This window comes from Agrilus planipennis, unplaced genomic scaffold, assembly GCF_000699045.2.
Source record: "Agrilus planipennis isolate EAB-ADULT unplaced genomic scaffold, Apla_2.0 scaffold35, whole genome shotgun sequence".
In the NCBI taxonomy this organism is placed as follows: domain Eukaryota; kingdom Metazoa; phylum Arthropoda; class Insecta; order Coleoptera; family Buprestidae; genus Agrilus; species Agrilus planipennis.
In genome coordinates, this window is record NW_020438957.1 from 807,793 (window position 1) to 815,707 (window position 7,915).

At 34.7% G+C, this 7,915-nt stretch overlaps 1 protein-coding gene across 5 annotated transcripts in view; it reads left to right on the plus strand.

Moving 5' to 3' along the window:
- The window catches only part of LOC108744840 (kinesin-like protein CG14535), a 294,798-nt gene that overhangs the window by 230,629 nt on the left and 56,254 nt on the right, over window positions 1-7,915 (plus strand). The window lies entirely within an intron of this gene.

A 7,915-nucleotide genomic window follows, 5' to 3' on the forward strand; every position in this document is an offset into this window, starting at 1 on the left:
CTTCCATTTTTGCCTAAAGGTTACACATTGGATATGTGCCCAAAATCCTGGGCACGGCTTAAAATGATTAGGTTAGGTTATGTTATAGAGGATTAGGGTAAAGTCAGAAATAGATATACCCTGCTTGACTAAGTTTGCTTTCAAAAATTTTAAGATTATTATTTTTCAACTTCCATTTAAGGTTAAAAATGTTTTTCTTTCTACTCAAAATTATTATTTTCTGTATCGCCAGAAATTCAATTAATGTTGGATTTTTATATCGACTAGCACAATGCTGTTTCTGTACTGATACTTACTATATGTATACACTTTTGAGCTTTTAATAAAGGTTACTACGAATGCATTTGACTGTATGGGGCGTACACCATTTGCTAGTTATTATTAGAATTGTTTTCCTTCCACAATAGCAGATTCTACGAACACTTTTTGTTCCTGTTTTGAACACATTTCTACACATTGTTTTTAATGTTTTATTTACTTGGGAGGGATGTTATTATCGGATGTGGAAGTGCTGGTTGCTTTAATAAATTTTTTATTACAATTTAACTCGCACTTATCAGAAACAGACATTTATTTTCTTAACATATGCTGTTAGGTCAAACGGGAGAACAAAATATTTTCGAAAATTGTAAGTAAGCCATTGTTATCGTATTGGAAAATGATAATTTAAACGTTATAGTGCATTAAATAACGTTTACTCTGCGTTCAAGAGAGAATTGATATCGAAGTGGGTGTAATAAATCTACATTTCCTTTCTGCAACGTGGAAAATGCAGGCAATTAGATACCGAACTGTCTCTGCGAAAATATTTATTACTTCTAATGGAGAAATAATTTTCAACGTTTCATGACCATATGCTAAATTATTCTAAAATTTCAGAGCTGTTTTCTTCTCTCATACTACATACATAAATAAAATATAATAGTATGTAGTCCTAATAGTTGAAGGATCATTAATAACTACCTAATTATGTATATTCCCAAATATATCTATGAATCTTTTAATAGAATTCACATTCGATACAATCAATAAATAACAACCAGGTGGCGCTTTATCGCCACGCCACCAGTTCAAAACAAACTTTGACTCCCTAGGTGCTTTAATAATTGCATTTAAACATTAACAATTTATTAATTGAGATTGAGTTAAGAATATTTTAATTCTAAATTATATCCATTAGTTAATGGCTAAAGTTATTTTCCCTTTTTATCTTTTGTGAGTATCGTTTATGTTTTGCTGCCAGATAAAGGGAAAAGTCGGTCCTTTGATTCTTTTATAAACGTAGGGGTAGGAACGGATAAACGAAACGGTGTCGTAAATGTGTCTATGGAAGGGATGTTGATGATCCCTATGGGTCGATTTGGTAAGGGTCAATCAGCCGTTACTTACTTAAAAGTGGAAAACGGGGGAGATTTTGCATTTTCTTTAAACAGAAGCCTTTGACGGCATAATAGAGATAAATGGTTAACGTTTATGACCTCTCTTTCCCAGTACAGCTGACTTTATTAATGCAAAAATAGGTAGGTATATTCTTAACTTAACATTAAAGTTGATAGTAAATCACGTGGATATCTATTTCCTTAAAATCGTTGAGTGTATAATATTACAAGGTCTTGTAGGATATCGATTTACCGATTTTTTTTGTATTCCCATACAAATTTGTTCCTTGCATTTCCTTCTTTTTTAGCTGAAGTGGAGGAGTGCTCTTGTAAAACGCTAGCGATACAGATCGCCGGAAAGCAAAAGATGGTGTTTGACCCAGTTCATTTTCTGAAGAGTTTGGTTTTTAGCATTCCTTGTAATACAAAAAGGGGATTTCGAATTTAATCTCGCTTACATTCCCTATATTTCTGCTCTTTTAGTGTACTTATATATGTACAGCTGAACTGAAGAATAAGCTGACCTAAATAGATAGCTGCTGATTTCAAATATCGTTTAGAGAAAATGTTTTCGACTAAATTATTATTTTCAAAGTATCATCATCATAAGATCGGCAGTCCTAAGACTGGTGGACACGCACCTCCACTCTTTCTTATCCTCAGGTAATCTTCGCATTTCCTAAAACTAGAACAACTCATATCCTTAACTATTTGTGAACAGTAATCTAATCTAGGTCTACCTCTACCCCTCCGTTTCTGCCTCTTCTGACTAGAACTTCATGCCTGAGAAGGTGTCCTATCAACCTATCTCGCCTATTTCTTACAGACTTCCATAGAGTCCTCTGTTTTCCTATTTTTTCTAATACCTCTTCATTTCTAACGTTCTCTATCCACGGTATTCTCATCATTCGCCTGTAACACCATATTTCGAACGTTTCTAACCTTTTCACTTCCGGCACGCCCACCGTCAATGTTTCGCACCCGTACAGCGCCGCGTTGCAAACATACACCTTTAACAATCTTTTTCGAATTTGTAAATTAATCGTTCGCAATCATAGAAGTGACCCTTTTTTATTAAAGGCGACTCGACCCTGCGCTTTCCTGTGCTTTATATCCCTACTACTCATTCCGTCCTGACTTATCTGACTTCGTAGACACCTAAAATCTATCACTTCTTCTAATTTTTCGTCTCCTGTCTTTATATTCGCTCTTTCCCTACTTTTTCCTCCCTTGCAAACCAGTAACTTTGTTTTATATTTATATTTATTTTCATATAGTACTGTTTTGTCAGCACCTCTTCCGTTCTTTACATTTTCTAACTCCTCCTTGCTATTTCTATTGTTACCGGTAAAACTAGAATGACCTCCCGCGTTCCTCTATTTCTTCTAAACCCAAATTGATCTTCCCTTAATAGTTATTCCGACCTTTTTTCCATCCTCTGTACAATTATAGTTAAGATTTTTGACGCATGAGAAGTTAAGCTAATTGTTCTAAATGTCTCCTTCATATACTAATGGAATTTGTTCGTATTATTAATTGGCGAGAGAGATAGGAAAAGCTAAAGGGTTTTGGAAAAACATTTCTTCTTTTATCTACTGTTTTTTAAGTCACTGGTTTACTAAAACTAAGCTAATCCTTTGAGTCGGTATACATGGCATGACATTCACTCAAAGAAAGATTTTTGTGGGAACGCGTTTAAGTATTTTATGCCGTCTTTTGTACAAAACAGGCCAAGAATAAGAAGAGGAGCAAGAAGAAAGCTTTTAGTGTGAAAAGTCGAAGCCGAATTGTTTTATTTCAGTCTTTCTTTTTAATTATGTTTCCTTTATGTTGCTTCCCTTTGTTTTGTTTTGTTGCTCGCCAGGACTGTTCCACTGATGTGCGCTGCAACAAAAGTCTATGTGCCCGGAATGCATTTTCTTTCACAATGAACGATTTACATGCTCTTAACAGAGCGACTACACAATGGAAACACAAAGTTATATTCTAATTTTGTCCGTTCTATCATTGGAATACGCGGCTCTAGCTTTAATTAAAATAAGCAATCCGTTCGATGAATCATTTTTATCTTGCCATCAACAATTCTCTTTTATTATTTATACGTATAAGTATGTGCAGTGGTAAACAAATAATAAAAGAGCACTTCAAACGTATGTGCGATTTGAGCATTCAATGTAAAGTTGAATCAATCAATCGCTTGTTGATCTTTGACGCGCAACAACAACTGTTTAGACAGTTAGTAAATGGAAATCCTTAAAAATAAAATTGCTCTTTGGAACTGAGTATCATCGAACTGCATCAGGAGAAAATTTGAGCATTCAATGTAAAGTTGAATCAATCAATCGCTTGTTGTTCTTTAACCTGCAACAACAACTGTTTAGACAGTTAGTAAATGGAAATCCTTAAAAATAAAATTGCTCTTTGGAACTGAGTATCATCGAACTGCATCAGGAGAAAATTTGAGCATTCAATGTAAAGTTGAATCAATCAATCGCTTGTCGATCTTTGACGCGCAACAATAACTGTTTAGTCAGTTAGTAAATGGAAATCCTTAAAAATAAAATTTCTCTTTGCATATGAATATCATCGAACTGCATCAGGAGAAAATTTTCATAATTTCGAAATTTATAGTCTCTTGCTTGGTCAGACTAACAAAGTTTAGTAGAAGCTTGTGAAAACCACCAAAAGTTGTATATTTTCTTCTCAAACGTACATGTATTATGCATCTTGGTCCTGTTGAATCTTATATAAGCCTTTTGAGTTAGATGCTGTTTACAGCATCTGGTTTGCTGCATACGTATCTAAAATTCGCTGTACCTTATATATAAAACTTGTCAGAAGTTGTTTAACGTACTGTACTGCGTTGTCAAAATCGAACATCCGCCAGTTGTATGTGGCAGCCAGTTCTCTTCTGGGGAAACGCGTTGTGAAACCAACGAACTGTCTGCCGCACTAACACCGACACGATCATTTGCATTTTCCTCGACTGAAAACGCGGACTTAATCAATTACAATACACTCCCGTTTTTATGCTGTTTTCGTTGTCTTGTCTCTCCAACTTTACCACTTTTCTTTTCAAAAAGAACGGAGCTCTCAGACAGCCAGTGTTGAGCCATCAAGAAACAACACCCTTTTTTAATATATCCCAGTCAGAATTCCTTAAACACGATTCCAATTCATTCAGTACTTACGGAAATGCGTACCATCAGAATTACAGAGAAAATTGAATATTTTCCTTCTGCTTATGTATGTAGGCGCATCCGCCATTTACGTATTTATTTATCCCTCGTATATTTATTTAAACAAAGTTTTCGATTGTGTATCATCGCGCAGTGCTACCCCTACCAGAGTAGTGATGTGCAAAGCAAGAACAAGACTGTAGCAAACAGATCTATTCTGGATATCGGGTATTCTAAAAAGTTTAATAAAATCTATGTTAATTAAGGGAAAATAAAAGTTGCTAAATTTCTTAAATAGTGTTCGTTCCACCTAAAAATTGAAAATTGTTTCTTTGAATTCCTAATTTATTAATGCTTTTCAAAAATTTACTGGTTTCAGTTTATCTGAAACTTTAGTAAGGACTTGATCTTTCGTATAAATAAGTAAATAGCCGAAATGAAGGTACAAAATAAGTTACGTTATTGACTGGCAGGTAGACGTCGGTCGCAATTCCCCGGAGGACAAAAAGAAATAAAAAACGTCGGTTCTCGAACGTTCGTATAATAAAGGAAAAGCTAAACCAAAAGGTTAACAATATCGTCGCTCTAAAACAAGTTTACTACAAATTACTACCATTGCTGGACATCATAAATATCTGAAATATTTTAAGATCCATTTCTTCTTACCGTCACTGAGAGTTTTTTAGATTTTTAGTTTAATTTATATTACAAATCAAGGACGTTTGGATGACCTGATTCCTAGTTTCCATTTGAAGGTAATTTTATAGGGCTTATACTTAGCATTACTCTTCTTGCGTGATACGGCTGTGTAAAGCATCCGTAGTATAAAGAGTGCGTGGTTCTTAACAGTTTAGAGTAAGCCTGATGGGGCTTTTAGCTCCCCTACAAATGCCACACAGTTTGACGCTTTTCCTCAAGAAGATAAAGCACGTAAATGTGACATAAGAAGCATATTTTCTTCACACTATTCCATTTAAATTATGTTTGATGGAATGCCATTTAAACATTGATGAGTGTCTTAGCGAAGGGATTTTAGTAAGTAAGTATTTGATGCATGATTCCACATTCTAACTATACTTCATTTACTTTCTCTAGCGATGTGCCTCGTCCAACGTCTTCGATGCGCGCTGGCAAAATCGTAGGTAGGAAGAAAAACGCTCATTATACTCTCGACTCTTGTACATTAAACATACTTTTTCATACAGTACCTGCCAAAAGTTTTGTTCAGTCATGAATAATAGTGCGAGTCGAAAGCAAGCGTTAAAGCCTTTAATATGTCTTCAAATATAAATAAACATCTTGTTGATATTTTCAGTAGTAAATAGTACCAATAGCAGCACATTTGAGCAATGCAATTGTAGTGGATAAAATGGTCAATTTTTTCGTGCAGTACTGTACGGATTATACGCTCCTCACCGGTTAAGAGAGTTGTCTCCTTCCTTTTCTGGCCTAGTGCTGTTCTTTTCTACTTTGCGCCTGTCAAACTGAAGGTCACATTGATACAGAAAGTAAAGGAAGTATAATTTTGCAATTTTTATTCAATATCTAAAAACGCAATGGCTCTGAGACAACTGCACTGAACCCAGCTAAATCAAAACATTACATAAAAGAAAACATACATATAGATAATGAAGTTGAACTACCTGTTTATTTTTTATTTAATGCATTAACCAAAAGGACAGTTAATCCTACATGAAAATACTTTCGCGTTATATTTATGAGTTGGCGAAGTGTCAAAAAAACGCTGTTCCCAAATGATTAAACTATATACATATAAATATTATTGTATACCTACTATTTACACTCACCTTAGGCGACATCTTATCCTAGCATGTTAGTTAGATATTTCACCCTCGTATTCTTTTCCGTTGTTATGCCAGGGGTGAGCAGTGATGCGTATGAAAGTTTCATGGTGATAAAATCTACTTCGACATTTTCATATTTTCACCAAGACAAGTACTGTGACGACAGTTATAGTATCAAATATGACTCGGTTGGTGTGGTGATCACGAAATCCTTTTATTTTAGACTGTCAACTTAAAAACCGAAAAATTACAAAACTGCCCACTATACATTAAATTGTTTGCTAAAATTCCTTAATGCCCCCTTCCCTCTTTTGTTATTTAATCTTTCGTTACAAAAACCATCATATCTCATCACCCTGTCTGATGATTGATGCTTTTAAAACATAGATTGCAACACCGTCCATCAGGGGTGGCGCCTACTCTATAGACTAGGGTAAATTATTTTTACTTTTTTTAAAAGTCTCTGCGAGGACAATGAACAGATTTCTTTCAGTTTTAATCATTCATTGTAAATTGTTCTTGTGGTTCGAAACTGAAAATATGGATTGGAGATTTGGTGATCGTCGGTGTCTGCGTACGAACAGCTAAAATACTCATAACTGATTAAGTCCGTTGGTAGGAAGTAAGCTCATAATCCAGGCTGCCGAGTTAGTCCACATGCCAAAAGACCTAATCTTCCATTATAACAACAGCTGATGTGTGCTCTACTCTGCAGTATACACTCACGATCTCCTCCGTTGTTTCACTTTGCTCGTCTGATTTAATCAAACCGCACGAAATTGTATTTGAACTAGAAAATTACACTTTGCATCCCTGTGCTATGCCGGAAATATTTTACAATTGGGTATGTGAACGTAACGTATTGTTAACCTACAGGTTACAGGAATGCTGAAGCAATTGTATCGATTTTATACATACCTCCTGTAAACCAGAAACTAGTTGTAAATACAGCACGGTTGAAATTTAGAAAATATCAAAAATGATTAATGACTAAACAACTTCAGGAAAATAAAGCAGTTTTGGTTCCAAAAGACCCTAAATAAGTTAAAAAAAACTATTTTTTGGAGTTCTTTAATTACATAAATAACGGGTGGAGGTGTTTGTCTAGCTAGTTCTCGATAAGAATAATACTTTTTATTTACCCTCTTTTAAATACAGAAATTAGTTGAATGTTCCCTAAAATCCCTAAAAGCGCTGTACATACCATGTACAACATAAAGCTGAACATTTTCCAAAAAAAAAAGAAATTATAAATTGAGTTAGTTTCAATTGCGAGATGTGAACAAAGGCGGTGTGAATTAATATTAATGACGTTTGAAAACTGAACGAAGGTGAAAGCACAATGAAAGGGGTAAGTCCCGAGAGATTAATGCCACAGCGTTGCTGGGCAAATAATCACTCTAAAATATTTTAGGATGCATTTATTACCATTTAAATTGGTGTTTCGGGAAGCATAACCGTATACCTGACTAACACCATGCCTTTTGCTTGGATATTTTAACACTGTATACACATCTAATACTAATATATTTGAAAGTAAAGGAAGTATAAT